This window comes from Salmo salar, chromosome 11 (assembly GCF_965601325.2).
Source record: "Salmo salar chromosome 11, fSalSal1, whole genome shotgun sequence".
Lineage (NCBI taxonomy): Eukaryota > Metazoa > Chordata > Actinopteri > Salmoniformes > Salmonidae > Salmo > Salmo salar.
In genome coordinates this window covers 22,642,556-22,657,206 of record NC_138301.1, presented here as the reverse complement: position 1 = coordinate 22,657,206, position 14,651 = coordinate 22,642,556, and the positions used below count along the sequence as shown (strand labels likewise).

The 14,651-nt window shown below is 40.4% G+C and overlaps 3 non-coding genes across 3 annotated transcripts; all 3 read right to left on the bottom strand.

The window, feature by feature from the left end:
- Window positions 1-1,322: 1,322 nt before the first annotated feature.
- trnar-acg (transfer RNA arginine (anticodon ACG)) lies at window positions 1,323-1,395 on the bottom strand. Its single transcript has one exon. It is a non-coding gene; the product is annotated as a tRNA-Arg (tRNA).
- A 543-nt stretch (window positions 1,396-1,938) lies between these two features.
- On the bottom strand, window positions 1,939-2,011 carry trnar-acg (transfer RNA arginine (anticodon ACG)). The gene has a single exon. It is a non-coding gene; the product is annotated as a tRNA-Arg (tRNA).
- A 1,174-nt stretch (window positions 2,012-3,185) lies between these two features.
- On the bottom strand, window positions 3,186-3,258 carry trnar-acg (transfer RNA arginine (anticodon ACG)). The gene has a single exon. It is a non-coding gene; the product is annotated as a tRNA-Arg (tRNA).
- Window positions 3,259-14,651: the final 11,393 nt, after the last annotated feature.

Below are 14,651 nucleotides of genomic sequence, written 5' to 3'. Positions count from 1 at the left end.
CCAGAGGCAGTTTGGAACTCGGCAGTGAGTTGCAACAGAGGACAGATGATTTTTACACACAATGCGCTTCAGCACTCGGCAGTCCCGTTCTGAGCTTGTATGGCCTACCCCTTCGCGGCTGAGTTGTTGTTGCTCTTAGACGTTTCCACTTCACAATAACAGCACTTATAGTTGACCAAGGCAGCTCAAGCAGGGCAGAAATTTGACGAACTGACTTGTTGGAAAGGTGGCATCCTATGACGGTGCCACGTTGAAAGTCACTGAGCTCTTCAGTAAGGCCATTCTACTGCCAATGATTGTCTATGGAGATTGCATGACTGTGTGCTCGATTATATACACCTGTCAGCAACGAGTGAGGCTGAAATATCCGAATCCACAAATTTGAAGGGGTGTCCACATACTTTTGTAGATATAGTGTATTTTAGAGACTATTTATACAGAAGATTGGTATATAAACTGTATTTCTAATTATGACTATCTTAGGTTGACAATAATTATATTATTTCTGATGTATCACATGCTTTTTATTTTCCTGCATAAGTACAATCAGGATTATGCCTCTACTGCCATTCATTCCAATTAGACTGGTTTCACCGCATTCTGGAACTAGTAATTAAATCGTATCTCTATGTGGTCAGTTCTCTTATGGCTGTGACGGGTGTAGATTATAAGAAGAATACATGGCCATTAAGGCCAGCTCATTCCCATAGGGCGGCACACAATTGGCCCAGCGTCTTCCGGGTTAGGGGAGGGTTTGGCCGGGGTAGGCCGTCATTGTAAAATAAGAATTTGTTCTTAACTCACTTACCTAGTTAAATAAAGGTTAAATAAAATTCTTCCAAGACGTTCAAATGTTCATAGATGACCAGCAGGGTCAAATAATAACAACAGTGGATATAAAGGGTGCACCTTAGAAATAAATGTTAGTCAGCTTTTCATAGTAGAGGATTCAAAGGTAGAGAGAGAGAGGGTTGAATCAGCAGGTCCAGGACAGGGTAGCACATCTGGTGAAAATGGTCAGGGTTCCATAGTCGCAGGCAGGTCAGCAGAACTAGATTACCAGCAAGACCGGGAGGACTGTGGTATGGTTTTAGGGTGCAGGTCCTCTGGAAGAGGAGACAGAGAGATAAGAGGAGAATTTCAGGCAACATGCATATGAGCACACAGTACACCAGATAGGACAAGAGAATTTGACATCACAGTACACAAATAGGACAGACTGACCCTATGCCCCCGCACATAGTCTGTAAATTAGGTCTGCTGCTACAGATGGCAAATATTGCACACAATGATTTATAATACTGAAGGGGCAAAAAACTGTACGAGCATGCCAGGAGTCGAACCTAGAATCTTCTGATCCGTAGTCAGACGCGTTATCCATTGCGCCACAAGCCCAGAACTATTAAATGTTACCAAAATATCTATTTTGTAATTCTTCAATTCCTGGTAGATTTTGGTAGTGAAATTGTACAATGTTTCGAATATGCAAAATGTATGATATGTTACAAATTCTAGCTAGGTGGCTAACGTTAGCTAGCTGGCTAACGTTAGCTAGACTAGGGGCTAGAGTTAAGGTTATAGAGTTAAGTTCAGGAGTTAGGTTAAAGGGTTAGGTTATGGTCTGTGCTGATAACCGGACACCCCCATAACAATACACCCCCCTCCTAATGAAATATGGGCAATGTTCTGAACGTTTAATCTCACTCAGTACAGCAGCCTAGGCCCCGATTTTGGGTTGGCAACTGTGTTATGAATAGACCGCGTGATGATAACAAAGACTGTCGAATTATGCTAACGAAAGCTACTTAGCATTACATATGCCTCTCTTGGTGATAATGCATAGTTTCCGCAGAGCCTTTTTATTTGGATGAACTGAAAAGACATCACGTGAGAATCTCGTTTTGTGATTTGGATGGATGGAGCAAAAATAAAAATTAACGAGCTTGCCAGGAGTCGAACCTAGAATCTTCTGATCCGTAGTCAGACGCGTTATCCATTGCGCCACAAGCCCGCTGATGACAGGAATTGCAGTAACAGCAATTTTTTAATTGGTCAACATCAGGTAAAGTATTTGTAGTGAAATTGTATGCGATTGGTTAGCATAAAGCTAGCGGCATGGTCAAGCCAGCGTCTATAATAGCCATACAGTGTTTACTGAGATGCAGCCTCTGCAGAAATCAGGGAATTCACAAGACCCACTGGTTGATGCTTATTTATAAAACCCTCTTAGGCCTCACTCCCCCCTATCTGAGATACCTACTGCAGCCCTCATCCTCCACGTACAACACCCGTTCTGCCTGTCAAATTATATTAAAGGTCCCCAAAGCACACACATCCCTGGGTCGCTCGTCTTTTTTGTTCGCTGCAGCTAGCAACTGGAACGAGCTGCAACAAACACTCAAACTGGACAGTTTTATCTCAATCTCTTCATTCAAAGACTCAATCATTGACACTCTTACTGTTAGTTGTGGCTGCTTTGTGTGATGTATTGTTGTCTCTACCTTCTTGCCCTTTGTGCTTTTGTCTGTGCCCAATAATGTGTGTACCATATTTTGTGCTGCTCCCATGTTGTGTTGCTACCATGCTGTGTTGTCATGTGTTGCTGGCTTGCTATGTTGTTGCCTTAGGTCTCTCTTTATGTAGTTTTGTGTTGTCTCTCTTGTCGTGATGTGTGTTTTGTCCTATAATTTATATTTTATTTTTAATTCCAGCCCCCATCCCCGCAGGAGGCCTTTTGCCTTTTGGTAGGCCATCATTGTAAATAAGAATTTGTTGTTAACTGACTTGCCTAGTTAATTAAATAAAGGTTAAATAAAATAAAAAGAAGTCAGGGCATTCCTACTTCTTGTGCTTCATGGAGCAGAGCTGTTACGAAGAATTTGTCAAAGTGAGTTTGTATTTCAACAGGACCTCCCGTCTCCACCTACTGTCAACCAATCATGTAAATACAGAGCAATATGGAGCCCTCCATTTGGGGTCGGTATCTGTGTTATGTAGTTAAATGTTGTGAATATCCTGCGTAATGATAACAAAGAGCTAACGTTACTTAGCTTTACATATGCCTCTCTGGCGATAACAACGGATCTTTTCTGCAGATACTTTTTATTTGAATGCAATGAATAGACATAACATCATGTGAGAATCTCGTTTTGTGATTTGGATGGATGGTGCAAAAAGGGAGTAACCGAGCTTGCCAGGAGTCGAACCTAGAATCTTCTGATCCGTAGTCAGACGCGTTATCCATTGCGCCACAAGCCCGCTTCGGAAACATGATCCCGCCATTGCTTTTTTATCATTGGTTAATTCCTGGTAACGTCGTGCAATGAAATCGTCTGTGATTGGCTTGTGCGTAATTTCTTCGGAGGCGGACAACTATATGATTGGGTCTCACCCTGCTGTTAATATTCGAGGTCGTCATAGATTTTCCTAGCTGCATTTCTTTTGGTGTTTTTTCTTATTTAATCACACGTCGAGCATTTTGTCCAGTAGACCTATTGTTGACACTGTATGTATTCATTATAACATACATATAGTTATATTCTTGTGTATTGTATTTTATTACTCGTGTTACTATATTATTTTCAAACTCTGCATTGTTGAGGGCTCGTAAGCAAACATTTCACGGTAAAGTCTAAACCAGTTGTATTCGTCGAATGTGACAAATACAATTTGATTTGCATGTATTTTTTACCCGTAAAAATAATAGAAATATAACTAAATGCCTCATGAGCTTAACTGTCGATACTCCAATGTTGGTCAACACTGTAAATGTAAGTACATGTACACACTATAGCTTCAAAACAAGATTAAAACTATAATGTTGATATCATGGATGGTCAGTCCTCTGTCTATGAATTTGAGAGCGGTTACAGATGAAAGGAGTCAGGAGGGGGTAATAGTTTAATGGACAAGTCTAAAGGTGAAATGAACAGCCCAGAGATACAGGAGCATCCACTCTATCAGTGCAGTTGGAGACTGACATTAGAATCAGCCTAAACTGGTCAAAACCAGGTAACTGCCTGCAGCTGATTGGCTAGATAAGTCTGGCACTCAGAATTACAGTTGCCGTGCTACATGGCAACCAATCAGAGGTCAGGTGGCCAAGGTCAGGGAGGTGAGAGAGTTCAACAGCCAGATGCATCTGTCATCATAATCATGAGCAGTGTCAGAGGGAAAAGTCTATTGCTATGGGTTAGGGTTAGGGTTTAGGGTATGGACTTCACAAGGATCCCATATAGCACTAACCAAAAGGCTATACGGACACTGCTGACCTGCAAATTAGGTTTAAATTAGGTTATGGTTGGGGTTAAGGGTTTAGGATAGGAGGATAGGGTGAACTTTAATGTCTCAAGGGGAAAATTGTCTTAGACACTGTACATTACACACTCAACATAATACATACATTGAACATTAACCTTATCATCATACACTTCTCATATAGCCACATACATAATACTTTGAATATTCCCTTTTTCTATCAGCAGCGTACTAACACAGTTCAGCCATACTTATTGTTGTTTAGGTATTAGATGGATATGGGAATGAAGCAGTGCTTATACCTGTTCAGCTTACATGTGGGTACCCTACAGCAGGGGTACTGAAGTACTATTTCAGAAGCTCCGGTCACACAAATGTCCTAGGTGGCAAATGTCCGGATGGATAATGTAATTTATCGGCGTAGTAACAAACCCCTACCTCGCAACCCATGGTACCCCAAACTGTTCACACCCTTCTTGATGGCGGAGAGAACATGTTGCAGTTTTAAAGCTAATTTCCCGTAATTCTACACATTTTGCATGTGGCAGAGAATTTTTGTTGCTGTTTTAAAGATAATTTTCTGCAAATCTATGCACTATTCAATGTCTTATGTGTGTTTTTATGATACCAGGGGTCGAAGACCGACCAAGGAAGCCTGGTTTGTATTGTTTCCCTTGATCTGCAAGGGCTGTGACTTTCGTGGAGCGATAGGTAATGATGCTTCGAGGGTGAGTGTTGTCGAAGTGTGCAGAGGGTCCCTGGTTCAAGCCCAGGTAGGGGCGAGGAGAGGGACGGAAGCAACACTTACATATGGATGCCCTAGTGTCTGCATGAGGGGAACTACTGATACTCAGAGTAAAGTAGATGGCAGGGATCTGAAACACCTTTCAGTGCTAGTCTGATAAAGGTCTGTTTAAATATAATCTGCAGGGAGGGATGTTGCCTCACATCCATGACCATGGCAATTTGTATCAGGCAGGCAATTTGGGATTTCAGTTGGACTGATAAATTGCTGTGATGCCATATGTCAGGATACTCTCAATGACCACATTGTAGAACAACGTCGACTGAAGGTAGCGCCTCTCCTCATTCGGGCGGCACTCGGCGGTTGTCGCTGCCACCGATCCTCTTTTCATTTTCTTTTGGTGAGGTCTGGTTTATGTGTTATTTAGTCTCTCTGTTTAGATTTGGGGATTGTGCGGGATTGTTTTTGTCTGGTTTGGTTAGGTTAGGGTTTTAGGCATTCCCTCTGCATTTTGTGTATTAAGGCTACAACTTTTTCTGGGCTGCGCCCCTACTCGGTTTTCAGGCTCTTACTGTATTGGTATTTTTGCCCTGCCTTACATGTTGTTGGCAGTTTGGACTGTTGCCTATTAACGTGTGTTCGCGGACCATGGTCTCCTGCGCCTGACTTCACCCCTCCTGCTGCTTTGAGTTCCCTGACAACAGGAGCATTATTTTCCGGTCAACTCCAAAAACCCTGAGTCTACTTAGGAAATAGAGGTGTTGTTGGACTCTGCAGCAGACTCTCTACCTGGACCTCCCAACTCAGCACATTGCCCATGTGTACACCCAGGTACTTATACGAACTAACCTGTGCTATGTTGACATTGTGGACAACCACAGGCACGTGATCGTCGACAGATTTGGGGTCAAACACCATCTCCTCCGTTTTCTTTACATTAAAGATGAGATGGTGCTCATCACACTACTTGACAAACCTTTGAATCTCTGACCTGTACACAGTAGTATCAGCATCTTTATACATCAGACCAAGAATAGCGGTATCATTAGAAAACTTGACAACAGTTATCAGGATTACTGATAGTCCTTTCATTTGTGTACAGTGTGAATAAGATGAGTGAACTCACCTTTGGTTAAGGTAAGGGTCGGTTCTATATTTTGATTAGTCGTATTACAGGTCAAGAGTGTCCTTTAAGCCTCTTCTATGTCAGACTGGGCTGCAGAAACTTCTACGTTTTAGGGGAGCCACAGGGGGTTTTCCACAAGTGGCCTTGTCAGTGACCCAGGGTTTATACTTTTGTATAATATTGGGTAAACAAGTAGGCTTTTACTGGTGTAGTCATCTTTGAATGGCTGCAATTAATAGGCTCACCAGTCTTCCTGCTGCTCCAGAGCCTCCCGTACACAGCGCAGAGTTTGGACAAGCCTTTGGTTCTGCAGGAGCAGAACCTGGTGCTCTGTGTCTACACCTTGAGGTCCCGCTGTCTCTTCATCAACATCAGCTCACACCCCAGAGCCTGCAGTCTGAACCCAGAACCACCAATAGAGAAAAATACCCAGAGCAAGTGGATTTATTGAAGTCTTCATTAAAAATGTGTTTTCTGTCTCTCAGGACTTTATGCCTGATTGTACACAGAATGTACAAAACTTTAGGAACACATTCCTAATATTGAGTTGCACCCCCTTTTGCCATCAGAACAGCCTCAATTTGTCAGGGCATTGAAGGGTTCCATAGTGATGCTGGCCCATGTTGACTCCAATGCTTCCCACAATTATGTCAAGTTGGCTGGATGTCCTTTGGGTGGTGGACCATTCTTGATACACATGGGAAACTGTTGAGCGTGAAAAACCCAGCAGTGTTGCAGTTCTTCACACAAACCGGTGCGCCTGGCACCTACTACTGTACCATACCCTATTCAAAGACACTTCACCCTCTGAATGGCACACATACACAATCCATGTCTCAATTGTCTCAAGGCTTAAAAATCATTCTATAACCTGTCTCTTCCCCTTCATCTACACTGATTGAAGTGGACTTTACAAGTGACATCAATAAGGGATCATAGCTTTTCCTACTAGCACTGACTTAGCTGATAAATACTTTGTTGAGGGAAAATGTACTTGATACAATTGTGATGTGTTGTTGTCTCACCTACAGTAGCTATTTTAAGATGAATGCACTAATTGTAAGTCACTCTGGATAAGAGTGTCTGATAAGTTACTAAAATGTAAATGTAAAATGGATTCACCCGGTCAGTCTATTTCAAGGAAAGAACAATGTTTCCTAATGTTTTGTACACTCAGTGTAGATTAAACTAAGCTTCATAAACTAGGTTTTTACACATTTGTGCACCTGCAAAATTCATATTGTTGTCTTGTAGGCTTACCGACTGACATGCTATCTTTTAGCATTCTCCAGACAAGCCTGAAGAGCACCTCTTCCTGGTAGCTGAGCTGTAATTACAGGTTGACAGACGAGTCACCTCCATGGCCCTCTGCTACGTCCTGAGACAGGAGTGAACAGGTGGATTCTAAGCTTTTCAGTAGATCTGAGTTTTAATAATATCCATCACACTACTTTGAAATATCTGCAAGAAAATAATTTGATATAAAAACTGATCAGTGCAGACGGCCGTCGTGCAATCTGATGTAAGACAATGGTGCTCGCCCCACATTGTTGCATGTAGCCGAGCAGTTCTCTGAGAGTCGCAGTGTGGAAAGTGTTGCAATTCAGACAGCGACAAAAGGACATGGATTTGTTAACCATGTCTGCTATAGGAGCCATGTTGACCTACTTATATAGTTGTTGTGTTGTGCTGTCTATAGTTTGTCTGTCTTTGTATATTCCAATTCATTTCTAGGCTAGGCCTACAGTAGAGGGCACTATGTTGGGTCAAGGGTCATGGTCACATGTAGGCCTACATTGACACACAGGTGACCAGTAATTAGGGATGCATAGGTAAGGAGAGCATACTATTCTTTCTCACTGTTAACCCTTTGGAACTATGACATGGCAGATGGTAATTACATCTGCCAGTATCTAATTCGTGTTATTTTAATATTTGCTGCTAATAAATGGACAAAAGACCCAACTAAAAGGTTCAGGTCTGGAAAGCAGATATGTTTTGCAAGCATTTACGAACATTTGCAATCCAGCCTGTGCTGGCTAGGCTGCATCTGCCCTTTTCCTAATTTGATGATGGTCATCAAATGTTGTATGCATATTATGGAACATACGTTTGTAGAAACCATTTGTTGATAAATTGTTTTTTCCCCCCACTTGTTTAATCGAAGTGTGTTTGTTATTCATTGTTGACTGTTAGTGTCAAATAGCCTACCATTTTAAATGTTTGACTTTATGGATTCATACACTAGATGGCGGCAAATGACTGGAACATTTTTACTCATATCCTTCCAGGAGGAAGGAGCGACTTCACCTAAATTCCAAACGGAAAAGTTTGTAGCCTTTCTTTCCCTGCCCTTGATGACAAGTCCTAGCGGAACTAAAGGACTCGAGGACTCGAGGGGGGTAAGTAAATGGTGATCGTTTCGTTTAACTTTCTAATAGGATTTCCGTCGTATTTCCATCATAAACCCACCCACTGCAGTCATTTCAGATGTGTAATGAATGGTCCATCGCCTCCTCCCAACATTATTCCATACGGAGGGTCAACTAATAAAATATATGTTCTTTTTTGACACATAATAATGGTGTATGCATTTTGTACTCTACTTATGGAAATTAAGCTTGATCGGTCATATACTGTGTCATATAGGCCTAATCAATACTGATTTTAAAGAACAACTTTGCTCTATACACTTCAAATGGGGATCTGCCCGCAGGCGGCCAGTTGCCCATCCCTTGCTTAGGCTATGTGTTTGACACCCGTCCAAGACACCTTATTTCGGACATTTGGGGCGCGCGTCAACTTACTGAAAATTGCAACGAAATCAATTGTAAGATAATATTTTATTTTTGCTTTAAACTGATGAGCCATTTTTTTCCTAAAAAAATCTCTCTCACACACAACCACACAGACACGCACACACACACACACACACATATACATATACACACACACACGCACACACACACACACGCACATGTTGCCAGGTTACCTTGTTGTTGTTGGCCCAACTTACCTAACTGACTCACACACATGCATCGAAATGGCGTGTCTCAATGATATGTCAACATGTTATTGTTTATTATAAGGTGGAGTGTACTAATGCAAACAAATTAAAACACATGAAACATGTTATTATCATTTAATAATCATGTAAAAAAAATATCTATAATTATAGATCTCTGAAACTGTGCACTGCCATTTGTTAGAACACAACTTTAGTTCTAAAGTTACAGATTGAACACTTTCATTCATTTGTTAACCAACTGCAATAACAAAGCTAATTTAGGACTATACAACTCATTTTACAGTCTTGTCTGCACCAAACATGGAAAAGATTGCATTTGACTTCTTCAAACAAAACAAGGACTCTTTGTGCAGTGAATCTAATTCCTAGGTTTAGTGTGTATTATATTTGCGTATTAGAAAAAATATCTTATAGAATATTGATTGTAGTTTGTAAACTTTTTTAGAAGATGAGAATATGCATTGGGGGAGAAATATAAAATATAAACTATCTATCTGTAGGATGTTTGTGTCTCGACTATAACTTTGGTGATTTACTACCATCATTTCTGATATATTACAAAACATCAGACACAAACAATTAGCAATCCTATATTACAATTTTGAAACAAATTGAAATAGACCTAATATTTACGAAATTCTCCTTAATTGCCCAATTAAGATTATATATTGCATTTTCGATTACAAGCGTTACAGAGGTTATGACGAGAGAACATTCCATTGACTTTACAGTATGATAACACGAGGAATGAAAAAACGTTAATCGAGCGCTAGATGTCGGTATAACCCAAGTAAGTGGACCATTATTCAAGCCTATTCATGGATTTCTTATAGGCCCTATCCTCTCTTTTCAGATGACGGTCAAGCCACGGGTCAGTGACTTAAAATAAGTTTAAAAAGTCTATACGCACTTCAGCATTATTCGATGTATTCGATTTACGGATTGAAAAACCTACTATTTGGGATATATTTCAACAATTTGATCTGGAGATTCAGCAGGTTAATATGTGTGAATATAGGCTATGGAAAGAGATCATTTTTAGGCTGACCTGGGTAACATCACTGCATGCTTTTTATTTTGATAAACGATTTTACAATGCATTATCTGACAATGGCTCGCACAATTGGTTAACAAGATAGTAATCCGTCCGTCTATAGAGACACAAGCTCTTAATCTAACCTTAAATGACCCTCTCTACATGGAGAGACCGGACTCAGTGAAAGCACCACTTTGTTATAACAAAACCCGGGGTTTAGAGGTCAAGAACTGACCCGCTCTCTTCGTGACGTGTCCTGTCACTGCCTGAGCTATCAACCCCACAAAGTCCCTCGTGACATTAGTCCATGACATGAGTCTATGATCGATTAATGAATATGATACACACATGGGCTAATATCCATGCATTTTTATCCATTCGAAATTCCATATGTGTGTGAGATAAAGATTGTGTGTGTATTTCAAGTTTATTTTTCACATGTACAAGTACAGTGAAATGCTTCACTTGAAAACCCTACACAACAGTGCAGTATTCAATATAAAAAAAGTATAACTAATAAGAAAACTTAAAAATAATAAAAACACGAGAAATAAGAAATAATAGAGGAAGATATATAGTGTGTGTGCGTGCGTCTGTGCGTGCGTGCGTGCGTTCGTGTGTGTGATCTAATTGAGTAAATAGTCAAGTAAAGACAATCTGCTTCACACAAGTATAACCATATGATTTTACCAAAAATAAAAACTAGAATGCCTTCAGTAACATGTTTAGTTGTTGTTGTTGCATTAGACAAAATGCACAGTCGAGCCTGTCCAGTTATTATACCTACTCCAAAAAGCCTTTCAAAAATAACCTGCCGTTTTGCCGTTGTCTCGCAAATAAATGTATTTCTATTCAAAACATATTAAGATCAATTTTATTACAAGGTGCTCCATCACTGAGAGCTCGTATATTCATGCATTACCTTTGCTTGGTCCACCATCCAAAATGGTACCTAAATGGTACCTAAATGGTACATAAATGGTACATAACAAAAGTACACTTTTTACAGTATCTCTGCATATTATTTTCTCTACTTCCCTGTCCGACGGGCCAAACGGAGAAAAGAGATCAGAAAAAAGTTCAAGAATTTCGTCTTCCAAGCCTGGGGAAAATTGTATACCCACAAAACATAGTCCAAATAGCTTTTTGAGTTAATTTAAAATTGATTTGTTGGTTGTGATATTGGAAACTTAATTGAAACTTCAATCGGTTTGATAGTTTAGAGAAATTAGATCACGACATTTTATGAACTATACAAATCGTTTACCCTCCATAAAGTATTTGCACATTCTCTATTCTCATTGCCTATTGGATTAAAGTAGCCTACATACACTGCTGGACCGGAACGTTTTGGTGTAGAATATCTGCTTTCAAACATGAAACATGGAGAGTGCCAAGCATTGAAGGTTAAAAGGGGGATTAGCGAGAAGGAAATGCTCACGCTAAAAGTGTAGACAGCAGGCCTAAATAGCTCAGCTGTTATATGAAAATATAGCAAGCTGCATTGATTACGTCTCATCACATAGCACGCACTAACCCATAGCCCACCTGGACAGTTTGCCAAAACGGTTGGAGAAAAAAAATGTCATACTAAAAAACTAGGATAATATTGCCTAATAAATATGATAAAGACATAGAAATGACATTAACAGATGTATAGTTAATTTATTATGAATAGCTACACAGCATCTTTACTAAGCACATCTACCACAGAGCACATCTTAGACTGAGCACGTATAGTATCAAAGCACAGAACTACAAGGCAAAATCCAGTTTCAATAGATTCCCTCTCTCTTCTTCAATGATAGGCCTATTCTAGCACCCTATTTCATCCGAATTAGCTTCATTTAAATCTGCCACACCAAAACCCGAAGGTGGATTGTGCAATACTAGGCCTAGCTCAGTATGTCGTCATCCAACAACATTCATACAGAGTTAATGGGGGGGGGGGGGGGGGGAGTACATCTAATAAACACAAATACTACTGTAGTAATAACACTGTCATAATGCTTGCCTCTATAAGGTGCTTTTAAGGGCTACATTTTTAGGGTATTAAAGAGATGTTTAGCTATTTCTGTTACCTAATTTTGCATAAAGCACACACACACACACACACACACACAGGTATAAACCTGCGTAAAAGTCACCAAACGTGCGTAAAACCCGTGCAATCAAATTGTAAACAGGCGGTATTATTATCTCAAGTAGCCTATAGCCTAAAGATTAATAGAAAAAGCGCTCTCTCATAAAATGGCATACGCGCAAAGCATGATTAACTCACACGTGTATGCTCACTCTTGTACCCGACACACACACACACACACACACACACACACACACACACACACACACACACACACACACACACACACACACACACACACACACACACACACACACACACACACACACACACACACACACACACACACACACACACACACACACACACAGGTATAAACCTACGTGAAAGTCACCGAACGTGCGTAAAACCCGTGCAATCAAATTCTAGCCTACCCCTTGCCCTAAGAAGCCAAGTTTGGGGTAATCTTTCGATATTTTTCTTATATAGTGTAATAAACAGGCGGTAATATTATCTCAAGTAGCCTATAGCCTAAAAATGAATAGAAAAAGCGCTCTCTCATAAAATGGCATACGCGTAAAGCATGATTAACTCACACGTGTATGCTCACTCTTGTACCCGACACACACACACACACACACACACACACACACACACACACACACACACACACACACACACACACACACACACACACACACACACACACACACACACACACACACACACACACACACACACACACACACACACACACACACTTTCCCTCTATGTAGCCTGTCTGTGATTGGTCACTCGGCCGTTTGCTGCTGGAGTGACGTCACTGCAGGAGAGAACTGTCAGAGGAAGAAGCATTTAGAGAAAAAACTCTATGCTCTCAGGGTAGTGAGAGCAACGGAGGCACGGAGGAGAGCCACAATGGATAAACTAACGGGCTACGGTAGGACCGCGCTTTGATTTATAATCCGTAGAGAGATACCATCTCGTTTGCCATCCACGAGAGACAAGTGAAATAACGGTTAAGGGATCTCACAACCTCGGAAATAGACCACCAATTCGACATGGATCCGTTGAGCATCGACAGCGCCTTTTAGAAACCGGCTGCCTCCGCCTGCTTCAAAGGCGGATTTGGGATGAGAAGCGTTTATCGTTTTCTGTACTGTCCTCTCTTCATAGGTAAATAATCTGATTTCATTTCCTCGGTAAAAAGCTATTCTATAGGCTAGCCATATGCTTCTCATCCTATATCGGAACCCTTACTGCTGCCTTCCACGCGGGTGCGCAGCCCTCCATTGGATGGCAAAAGAACCAGGACAAATTTCCTCGCATTGAAAAGTAAGCACTCCTTATTCAATAGACGTCGATATGAGTTTATTTTAGGCTATATAGCCTACCGCTAGCTGCAGACACTCATCTTTGTTTACCATATCGCAGCCATCAATTCTGACCATCAATGATATATTTATATACAGTGTTAAAGAGTCTAAATTGATCTAGTCTACATAAAGTTGTCTAATTATGGGACAAATGAACCTGTGTCTGATCTGATCAACTGAAGCCTAGGTTTATATAGTCGAAAGAGCGGATAGATCTACATCGCCCTGTGTAGCCTCTATGACATGTATAGGCCTATTTGTGAAATAAACGCAGTCCTTTTGGTCATGTAGATACTGCTAAGGGTTTTATCTCTATGGGCTATTGGTTATATTATCTTCTACATTCATTTAGTAAGATAGTCGGTGTGATGAAATTGAGCAGTTTCAAATGTAGCCTATAGCCTGGTAACCTAACTGCTTTGTAGGAATATCCTCATCCATACATTAGGATGTGTAATGTCACCCTCATACAAAGACATGTACATAAAATATGCAATTATTTAGGCTATTCTGTAACATAGCAATAAAGTTGTGTCCATTTCTGCAAATATTTTAATTGTTGCATTATATTAATAACAAACAACATTGCGTTGTGTTAAATTATTGATGTGTTAAATCGAAATTATTTGGAAATTGCTTACAAGATCACTATTTTTCGTGACTTTTTCAATTAAAAGCTATGACGTAAGACGCACTGATAAAGGGAAACGTGGGTTCATCACAAGGTTAGTCTTTATTAAAACATGTGCAGGAGGCTCATTATAGATAGACTAGCCACAATACTAAACCCGGTAAAATAATGATGGTCTAAAGGACTTCACGCGTTCTACATGATGACATGATTTAGCTTGTTTTTTTTACACTCTCTTGTGAGAAATGAATGAATTAGTGAATGAATAGCCCAATTGTGTGTTAGTGTTGGTGTCCTCTATGATCTTTTGAAATAGATACATTTTTCCAGGAGTGGTAAGAAACTAAATGATATCCAGATATATAAATA